Below are 11,696 nucleotides of genomic sequence, written 5' to 3'. Positions count from 1 at the left end.
AAGTGAATGTTGATGGAAGAATTGGTGGAATGAAATGTGGAAGGAAACGAAAGTACCCCGAGAAAACCAACGGACACGAAGTTGTGCATCACAACATTGCTTGGCCGGGAATAGAACCAGGAACTCCACGCATCAGAGGTAAGCGCTCTACCACTGAGCCACCCTGCCCCTATATATATTTTTGTACTAATTTTAACGAATTACAGAGAATGATCAGTATGTGCAAGAGTAAAAGAAATTGTTTTGAAGTTTCGTGCATAAATTGTTAATATTGAAATACTAAAAAGTCTCAGAATAATTGTATTTGATTGTTGAAATTTACGTTCCTACTGCAATGCGAAGTGATTATTTTGGTTAGAATAATTAAATCCTTCAATAAATCTTTTGAATATTGTACTTTTTGTTCACATTAAAATCTTAATTTCAGTATCATCTTAATGAACAGTAATTAATAAAGATTAATGAAGTGAAAGAAAATGATATTATGGAACAGTATAATATGGAAATTGTTGCCATTGTCCAACTTATTTTAGATTTATATGAACTTTTGCCCTTAAAATAAATTTAAACTGCCTTCCTTCTTGCTTTGTACCGAACGAAGGTGTCCATCTCCCCATCATGATTAACATAATCATGCTGAACGTCATGGAGGATGTTTACTGTCTTTAACCATGTTTATTATTCTTCATCTTTTGCATTTTTTCGTTTTGCATATTAAATCTTGGTCCTACGGGCGATCGTAAGATCGTTCTGCCCTTAGGTCGTGTCTAGTTGTTGTTGTTAAATCCAGCTTTGCACAGGATATATACATATACATAAAATTTCTTGGGTTGCCATAGAAAAACGTACGATGTATGAGAATGTATCTTGAAGAGATGGATAATAAATCCTCAATTTCATTTTATAGTGTGTAGATTCAGTGATAAGATTCAACGGCAGTCTTGTGTTTCTGAGATGATGACTTGTTGCTCTTTTTGTCTATAATTTTTATATAATAATAATAATAATAATAATAATAATAATAATAATAATAATAATAATAATAATAATAATAATAATAATAATAATAATAATAATATAATGATGGTGGTGATCAGTCAACACCGGCAATGTGAGCTGCTTGTGTTGGTCTTATCAACTGAGTTGATCATAATTTAATTGTTTGGAGTGCACTGTTAAAAATGATTTATTCAAAAATGAATACATTTTACTAATCAAAAAAAATTGAGTAAATTTGTCTCAATTTTGAGGAGAAAATAACTCAAAAAATGAGAATGAGGAAATTTAGTTGCATATTTGAGTCAGAGACTGGTTCTCAAAAACGAGTAATAATGTAGTCTTAAAAAATATTGTTTTATGATATAGATACATAATTGAATATCGTGAGATATAAAAGACAGTTTGTAAATGCAAGACTATGGAAAACAAGTACGAACAAGCTAACATAAGAGCACAAAAGTCCTTTATAATCCTGAACTATATGTTCTCATTCTGGCTGATGGAGGAACTACTTAGCGGATGGATAAAGAGAAAGTTAGAAGGAACATGGTTGAGAAGTGTTGTTTACCAACATAAAGGATTTCGCAGGTAAGTACTGCTAGCAACATGAATTTAGTTTTAAGTGTGAATGCAACATTGCTTGTGTGCGATCATTGTAATCGATTGACGGTTAATCACGACAATCCATTATTTTCCTTCGAAAATCATGAGTAATGCTTCTAGGTACTGGTTCCCAGATAGAATGCCCGGAAACCTCACTCTATGCTTCTGGGCATTCTATATCTTAGACAAAGTTGTTGTGTTAATGATATGCGACTTTCCAATATATTCAGTAAATGGTTTACTTTTTTTTTTTTTTTGGTGAATTGGGGCGTGCAGGTTTACTTTTGGCGCTGCACTCTAAATAACTGTTGTTAAAATACAATTCTTTTAATAATTTCCTTCTTATTGTCCCCTAAAAGATTTGTGGTGGGTGACATGAAAAAACTCCCTTGCGGGAAGGTTCTAGATTACTGGTCCCCCATGTAGGTTAGTAGCTGGGTTGGTTTCTTTCTCTACTAAAGTTTATACATTTAATCTACACAGTATTGCCGAGCGAGCGTTAGCGAGTGAAGGCGCTTTAGAGCTCCGCAGGGCACTTTGTTTTCTGTCTTTATTATTGCTCAATGGGAAGGGGGACCAGTAATCTAGAACCTTGCCCTCACTTGCAGGCCCGTATCCACGCGGGGGGTCTAGGGGGTCGGGCTCCTAAATTTTTACTGCCTGCCTAAAATGTTCACGGTAGGCTTGCAAATGAACTATAATATGGTTGGATCCCCCCCCTACATTTTTGGACTGGCTAACGACCTGCTCACTTGCACAGATAAAATTTCAAGGGACCACCAGAAGTATTAGTTAAAAAATTGCAATTCCTTTACGATTGCCATATAAATACGGATTCCGAATCTGTTGCATAAAAGCTACAATGTAAAAAAAAAAAAAAAAAAAAAAAAAAAACAGGCATTACTCGAGCAGACTGTTCTATCAAGTTTTGACACATTTCTTACATTCTCAGGTTAGGTTAAAGTTCTTTTTTTTTTTTTAGCAGCACTAAATAAGAAGCTCTAGTACTACATACAGATTAACTTCAGAAGGGCTCGATGTAAATACAGTGTGGACGTATAGCATAAACACGAACGAACTTGTGCTAGGTGGCAATAAAAGCATGAATGCTATCTAACCGAGTAAGTGCAGGACGAACCTGGTGGCACTGTTCGTAGGTTTCTTTAAGAAAATTTCCCTCGACTGACACAAACTTTTCACTTTATCAAATTTTTCGTTGTTCGTTGAGTGTCCAATACGTATGACAGAAGTTATGTAATAATTTTAATTTAGCTATATTAAGGGAACTACCACCAGTGGCGTCATTTAGGGGGCAGGGAGAGGTAATTGCACCCCCTGAGATTGAGATTTATATAGATTTTTTTAAGTAGAATAGTAGTCAGTGAAAAACGGAAAATTTTCTTATATCAAGGGGTCTTGCCCTCCCACAAGCAAAATCTGAAATGACGCTTCTGCTACCAACCACATTTGCTTTATTCATTTACTTTTTCCTTCTATTTTTACGTTTACGTTTTTTTTTGTGCAAAAGTATACACACAGCCAACAAAATGAAATATAGTGAAATCTTTCAGTTTAACATCCCATGATTAGGTTAAGGAAGACGATGATTAAAGCAAGTGAATGATGATGGAAGAATGAGAAAGTGGGAGGAAACGGGAATACCTCGTCAAAATCCACGAACACAATGTTGTTTATCACAAGCTTGCTTGGGTGAAAATCGTACCAAGGAAACCATGTACCTGAGGTAAGCGCTCCCCACTGAGCCACCGTGCACCCCACCAGCTAACAATGGGTGCAAATTATGCTACTTGCAGCACACACAAACTATTGCAATTGTATTGGTTTATTTCTGAATAACGAAGAACAATTTAAGTAGTGATGTTCGTTAATCAGTCAACTAGAGAATTCCCCTGAATTTTTCACGTTTTATCGAAAAATTCCCTTTTTTCGTTTTTGCTAAATTTACCTATGAAATTTCCCTAGACTAGGGAACTTTCCCTCAAACTACGAACACTACGGTGGCTGTTTCAGCTGAATTATTTATTGTTTAACACGGGTGTTGGTTTCGTTACCCATCGGGAAGTGTAGGAGCCTGAAAAATGAAGGTATGCGAGTTGCACAGAAGGTTAGTTTTTTCGAGTTTCATATCAATTCCTTCATTGTACCTATTTTTGTATTATTATTCATACGTCTCATCCATCTCTGTCTCCCTTTACCGTCTGGTTAGGTTCTTTGGCTTCGTGCAGTTCAACCTGGTTAATGTCTTGTCCGTACAATGCTGGGACTTTATACTGGTACATTTCAGTCAGGATATGAATCTGACAGTACAGTATTTTGAATCCGCCTTACCAAGGGCCGAGGTGGTGCATAGTGTTCTTCGTTCGATCCCAACTTCCGCGAAGTGAACTTTGTAGTAGACAAACACCGTGTGCGTGGGTTTTCTCGGAGTTCTCCCGTTTCCTCCCACTTCTCCATTCCCCCATTTCCTTTATTTCTCAAGTGACAAATTCATCTCTCATTCCCCCTGCGTACATATGAAAGAAAAGCACGTTGTTTAAGGAATACAGCTTTTTTCAAGCTTTTTTTTTATATTCAACTACTACCTTCGTTTTCCCTGTAATGGAATCTACAATTAAAAATCTGCCTTGACAAGATTCAATACTTATGACTACTATGTACTATTCTACTCCTCCCCCCCCCGCAATTTCCTTGTACACGCCCCTGGATGGAAAAGGACTAGTCCCCAAAATCCAAGTCTATCAATCAATATCATATTTAGTTATTACTTCAATTAAACAAAAGTAGGCTTCGGAAGAAACCAATAAACTTCTGATTTTCTTTCCCTTCAAAATAAGAAATAACCATTCTCATATACAGCTTTACAAAACATACGACCTCATTGTTTCGGGACTTCGGCCTTCAAGACTTCAACCTCTGTAGCATACAGAGTATAAATGTAAGGCATTATACTGAAACTTTGATTTCATTCGTTTCATTTGAATGTTTGCAACGATAAGATTTGGCAGGGTTTTTCATAGTAACGAAATACTTCTTGCATATATCTTTTATTCTGTCTTTTGTAGTAGTCAGTATTCTAATCCAAACAATTTCGGTAGCCCCTACTACCTTCCTCATTAGAGTTGAGAATTTTACAAGCAAAGCATACATGCAAAACTCTACGATGACATCGTGAGAGGTGTAATATTTTCCGTGTGAGTTATTCGTGCAACTGAGAAGGTAGCAAGCGCTACCGAAATGCTACTAATATAATACTCAATACTAAAGAACACGAAGTAAACTGAAAATATTTCGAGGTTTTGAAGAACAGGTTTACACGTTTAGCTCGAAAGTTTAGTCTTATTTCAGTGTTTTTTATTAGATACCAAATTAATATAAAACTAAATGTTATTAGGTAAAAATTTATCATACTAATTTCGGGAATATCTGACTTATTAGTTGTACGTACAACCAGTAACAGCACGATCTGCCTGGTTTTATCATAGTTTACTTTGCCTGAACAAGAGTCTAATTGCTACTTCACATTATTCATGTATGCGCATTTCTAACATTGCAGTAAAACATTATGACAATGAACTACTTTGGAACTTCATGACTAGAAAAAGGTAAAATATATTATTTAATAGAATATATTTGTATAACAATTAAATCTTTGTATTTCAGATGGATGCTGAATTTAAAAATTTGTTCGGCGCGACAGAGTCTGTTTTCAATGTCATCTGTTTGGCAGTGATAATTTTCTTTAAGGTTTCGCTAGAGAAAGTTCTTGGTGAGTAAGATCAAGTTTTCGTGTATATTTATCATATTTCAGGTTGCATGTATAAATATGTACACAAGAGTCTATTTGTCATCAACACAACCCTACTTCTGGCAAAGCACCCATTTGTTTTTTTTTCTTTACATTATCTTTTTATAGTGTCTATTCACAAACATTGTTTTATTGTTATAATTCAATCGCAGCAAATAGTAGCTTTTATATGCTTTACTTTGAGAAGTAAAAATAAGTCAGTATTTTGAAACACGTAGTACCTTTTAAATAAACGTACATGAACTCAAAATTGCACATCTTTGGCTTATTATCTTCACGTCTTAAGACAGTGATGGGCAAAGCATGGCCCGCGGATTAGATGTAGCTCCTTAAACGTTTCCACCCAGCCCACGACGTGATTCATTACCTGACGAATATAACTTCACTTCTGAGAATCAGTGGATTATACTTCCAGCCAAATTATGAGAAATGTTTAAAAATGCATTCACAATACCATTTATCACATTCCCCTTCACGATCTTTCGAGTATTAATAGAGCTTGGTTTTACAAGTGATACAATCACTGTTGTTTTTTTTTTAAATTATATTGGCCCACCTATATTTTTTTTCGTTTTTCTTTAGCCTGCGGCCCAAAATGTTTCCCCATCATTGTGCTAAGGAATATAACAATTGTCTAGGGCTTTAGAAAGCAGTACACTTTAAGTAAAACCTTATTTCAACTCATGGACGTAGTTTTTGAATAATTTAGTGTGATTTACATTGTACTTCAAAAAATATTTTGGCAGACAATAGCAATATCTACTAATTCCAAACATTATTATATACTGACTTAGTCATATTTTCTCTCTATAGCAATCAATTGCGCACTACATTTGCTTCCATTTCTACTACCACAAGGTGTAATCATACGTAAGAAAGGAGCTAAAATAGTAAGAAGAAGGCCGGCATCTTACAGGAGCCACGAATATGTCATTGCAGAGCTACAAGTAAGTCGTGTCAGGCGTTTCATTGGACACATAATTTTTGTATACCTTCCTGATTAGGAATATGTCCATTATCGTTCAATTGTAATCATAGTTTCATAATTACAGAGTTAATACATTTACTTTCCAGGTTATACGTTTTGGAAATATCTTAATAGAAGGATGGTTTTATAAATAATTTGATTTGCATACTAATGGATGGTTCTAACGTCATCTGTATATGTAGCAGGGTTGGCAAAAACCATGGCTTTTATTGAAAAAAACAAAAAACGGGTTTTTTGGTTTAAACCAGGTTTTTTTGGTTTAAACCAGGTTTATTTGGTTTAAATAATTTGCTCTATATATTCATATCATATATGGACAGAAATAAGTTTGTGTCGCCTTGATGTTATTATGCAACAGCCGGGTTATGCTGGAAGGGGTCACATAAGCTTAAAGCGGAATAAAAACTGCTTCTCGAGCTACATCCGAGAAAAAATGTCCTCCATTTGTACTCGGAACCAGGACTAATTGGCCACAAATACGATACGTCTGCCGACTCACTCACGAAGGAATCCTGATAAAAATACGTTGTACTGATCTTTACATGCTTCTTAATATAGCTTTCAAGAGTCATTTCAGAAGGACAAAAAGATAAACAGTGCACAAGTTAAACCATTATACTGAATTACATATGGACAATTTCAAAGTACTACGGAGTACAGAAGAACTAATTTAATTCAAGTTAGTTAACAACGACTTTTATTGGTCTAAATTAAAGAAATACAACGACTTAATTTGCATATCACAAAGATACGAATTATTTGAGTCCACTTTGGCTCAGACTCATTTATACATAAATAGATATCGAAGATACTTCTCATTTCGCTAAATGCCTCTCGTGGGGTCTGTATGACCCTCCCCCCACACACAAAGTACGGCATTTCGATGTATTTTATCAATAGTAAACAAAACAATATTTAGAATGTTTCTTTGATTGCAATTACATAACAATAATAACTACAAAAAAATCACAAAACAAACATTTATAAACTTACATTAAAAAAAGTTGCTTTTGTAGTATAATCTTTTTGAGTAATGAATGGGGAATTTAGGTCTGAATATAATACGAATAATATACGGGAGTGAAACGTGATAACCCACAAATGTGTGTTCATCAAGATTTTACAAACACTTACACTTTTACGAACATTTTCGTTTCTTGGTTTAAACCAGTTGGTTTTTTTTTGAAAAAACCAGCTGCTTTAAACAATGTTTTAAACCAGCCAACCCTGATATGTAGTCATTAAGTTTCCTTTCTGTGAATAAAGAATCTGTATTCTCAAGCAGTGGCGTAACTAACAGGCTCCGGTATTTAAGTTTTGGAGTATAACTTTATAATGTTTGGATGTTAAAAGCACTTTGCAGAGTTCCTCCGTGGCTAAGCGGTTAGCGTACGCGCTCTTGGCGCGGGAGACCCGGGTTCGATTCCCGGCGGGAGCTCATGTGGTTCGGATTCCACGTTAATCATTAGGTCCACGTCTCACATAGCCTCGCTGCTGAAAGGGACGCTAAACTGAAATTCAACTCCATTCAAAAGCACTTTGCAGGTTTCATATTACTGCAAGAGTACTCTACTTAGAGGAAAAAGAAATCACGGAACCAGCTATAATAGATTTAGTGAATTCTACTCGGAAAATGTATCGCCTTTTGTTGCAACAACTAACAAGTTTCCGATGAGTAGTGAAGAAACAATTTAGTGAAATTTTAACTTGGAATTAATTAGCCAATTATTTAGTCGTAGATAACTTCCTATGTTAGTAGTGTTCTGGATTTGTGTACTTCTTTGCAACTGTATCGCACTGTGCCTCTGACGAAGCCAATCCTGAGCGATCATTCAGTACACTAAAAGCCATCAAACTTTATATTCGTAGAACAAGGTCGAAGATGAAATTGAGCTCAGCCCCGTAACTTGGGCTTTTTCTTGGAAGACCAAACATTAATTAGACCTCCTAAAATATGTCAAGTTGAGGCCCCCTAGAATGATGATGGCATTTGATGTGAAATCCTTACTAAACGTGTTCGATACTTCTTGGGGCGCCAGTTGATGGTTTACTAAAGTAAGATCTATATTACATATATGCTACATCTTAAAGGAATGTATTTCGTTCAGATAGTGGGGCAGCAGAAACATCTTAAATTATTTGCAATGCTTTTGAAAATAGTACGGTGCTTCACAAGTTAACTAAATGAGACAATATGTTGAAAGCCTTACTATATATATATTTTGTCTGGGGCTCTAATAGGACACATTTTACTGAATGAGGCTCGGAACACATTTTCGTTTCATTTTTTTTTTCCTGTTATGTGGTAAACCTATTCCAAGCTTTATTTATAAGTTCCTGTTCATATCACATCATACAAAGCAACAAAGTTTTAACTCAAATGAATCCTATCAAACAACTGGAAGCTTAATTGGGGGGGGGCAGTTTCCCCATTCCCCCGCAAAAGTTACGGCATTGGTTGAGCCCTTTGCCAATCCTGAGCACTAAAGCGAAGATATTGAAAGAGAAGATACGTTGATATTGAGAAAGTAGTCAGCGAATTACTCTCCGAAAAAAAAAATACGCCGGTTTAGAAATATGTGAGCAAGTTCCACAAGTTTTGACGAGTTTTCATATGTTAGTTGTAATGTGAACGTTAGGAAGAAATTATTTCTGCTCTTGCCTTTGAGGTGAGCGGTCCCAGGTTCGACTCCTGGTGGGGACACTCGGCCGAAAGAGTGTAACAGCTTTTTCAGACCTGCCATCTTGAGTGAAGTCTTTCTTGGGTTTCGTTCATTCATACCATTCAAATGCCGGGATGGAGGTACCTAATATAATGGTCCCAGGCTGCTTCCTTCCTTTCCCAATCCTTTCTTCCTTCCCTCTCATCGTACAGTGGGCTCGCTGAGGGACGTCATCCTTCATACGGGATGGGCTAACGTGGCCTTAGATGCCGACAGCTCAGAAATCTAATTCCTAATTCCTAGAAATTATTTCTTTTAAGAAACTTTTTAGTCCCATGTAATTGCTTAATAATAATAATAATGTGCAATTTTTGTATATTAGCAAGTAATGTCTGACTAGATGGAAAAATAACTCTACTACTGTATAAATTGTACGTGTGCCATGAACGTAGAAACAGGAAGAGCCCTTTGGCATTTTCGCGGGTGGAGGGGGGCATGCATTCTTAGTTACGCTACTGTTCTCAAAGCATTCTAGTAATTCGTTTAACAATTGCTAAAAAAGTAGAAATCGAATAACGGTGAAATTTTATATAAATTAGAATTTGTGGTGTGATTCATTGTTTCTTTCTTTCTTTCTTTTTCCTGGAAGGGAAACAGTGAAGAAAACTGATAAGAGGATTTTACTTATGTTGGTGACTCATAGCCTTTCTTAAAACGGTTCGACTTTGAGTAAATGTATTAAGTGTGACAGAACAAGTATTGATTCAGGAAGCTCCGCTAAAAGACGCCACTTATGTTTTTTTTCGTCACACATAAGCAGAAATGACTGATTTCCAGGTTTATTGTTTCCTTGTCTTGCATAGATGAAACAGATCGAAATATTTTTGGTTACCTTTCAATTTCCTTATTTATTATAATCTTATTTCAATTGATATTAATCCTTCCAGAACGTGACAACCCTACTATTATTATAAAGATCGCCATAGACGAGTCAGGTCTTAAGTCTTTCATTTGATGTTTATTAGGATCACGCAAGTGGGATATATATGATATTGTAATGTTAGTACCATAGGTGTTCATTTTACTCCAACCTCACTCACCTTCATTCTCACAGTGAATTGGCCCTCGCCCTCACCTTCGAAGAGAGTTGACCATCGCTCTCGCCTTCGTGTTGGAAATTTGTCCTCGCTCTAGCCCTGACAGTGACAGTTGGCCCTCGCCCTCGCTGTCCAAGCTTGTCATTGTCCTCGCGTCATTATGGTTGAGAGAATTTGAGGGTGAGGATGCCCTCGAGAGGGCCATCCTTGCAAGGGTAAACACCTCTGGCTAAGTACGTCCGTTACACCGCTCAATAACTCTTCAACAAAAGATAATTTTAAAATTGTTTTCTGCAATCAACAGCTAGATAATTATCTCGGAGGAGTTCGTTAATGGATGTGATCCACCTACTTGTAGTGATAGAAATAAACCATTTCCGGTTAACGTTGATCACTATAGAGCATAGACAGTAATCTCATATTGTATATTTTTTAATCGATTAAGTGTCCCCAGAATATATTCCATTTCCACTCTAATCACTCTGCTAAAACACTAAATGGTAGATCTACTACAACTTCTGGTTTCAATATTAATTGAAGAAATATTGCATAATTCTCTTTACTGTCTTTACCAGAGTCTATATTATCGTATTTCAATTGATACTAATTCAAATTAGAACGTAGCAACACTAATATTATTCGAGATATCGCCATACACGAATAAGATTTAAAAGTATTTCATTTTATTTTTATTTCTATTGTCACTAATTACACAATCTCTTTGTTTCCAGGGAGATGAAGGCATAGACACATTTATAGCAAATGAAAAACTTCTGGGAGGATCTCGAACATAGCCCACGTTGATATTGAGAAAGTAGTCAGCGAATTACTCTCCGAAAAAAAAAAATACGCCTGTTTAGAAATATGTGAGCAAGTTCCACAAGTTTTGACGAGTTTTCATGTGTTAGTTGTAGTGTGAACGTTAGGAGGAAATTATTTGATTAAATGTTGGAATTGGTACTGAATTGGCAGTCGACACAGACTGTTTTCCAACGAATGCATAAATCTGTCATATTACTTTGTAGGCATATTCAGAGGGTTCATGTATCCTCATTGTCTTATGTAAGTTGTTATAAAAATTGTGCTCATGTATAGACTTAGTTTATTATTTGACAAATAAAAAATACAATGTACAAATATATTTTCCTTTAATCAAAATGAAACAAATATATATACATTTAAGTTTGTTTGTTTGTGTGTGTGTAACGTCGCATGATTATGTTTCAAGGCTAAAGGAGAAGGCAATGATAATGAAGTGATGCAATGAAGAAAGTAGGAGGAAACGAGAATACATCGAGAAAACCAGTGCACATAAAATTTGTCCACCATATCAGGCTTACTTGTTTAAAACTACGCAAACCAACATAATAAGTTACAAGGAGCTTGTGTGTTGATTAAATTAAAATTCTCATCTATGCTATTTATGGAAACAACAGGTCTCAGCATAAAAATGTAACCTTGCAGATTCAAAATTGAGTAAAAAAGTACTTTAACAATTAGATTATATTAGTATTCAAAAA

The 11,696-nt window shown here is 35.6% G+C and overlaps 1 long non-coding RNA gene across 1 annotated transcript; it reads left to right on the top strand.

Annotated features, from left to right (window-relative positions):
• Positions 1-1,529: 1,529 nt before the first annotated feature.
• Positions 1,530-11,283, top strand: LOC145663664 (uncharacterized). Its single transcript, XR_014127219.1, has 3 exons — positions 1,530-1,587; positions 5,284-5,389; positions 10,908-11,283. It is a non-coding gene; the product is annotated as an uncharacterized LOC145663664 (long non-coding RNA).
• Positions 11,284-11,696: the final 413 nt, after the last annotated feature.

The sequence above is a fragment of the Thermobia domestica genome, chromosome 11 (genome assembly GCF_964235325.1).
Source record: "Thermobia domestica chromosome 11, izTheDome1.hap1.1, whole genome shotgun sequence".
NCBI lineage: Eukaryota > Metazoa > Arthropoda > Insecta > Zygentoma > Lepismatidae > Thermobia > Thermobia domestica.
Note: the sequence above shows the minus strand (reverse complement) of the source record. Positions and strands in the feature narration are given on the sequence as shown.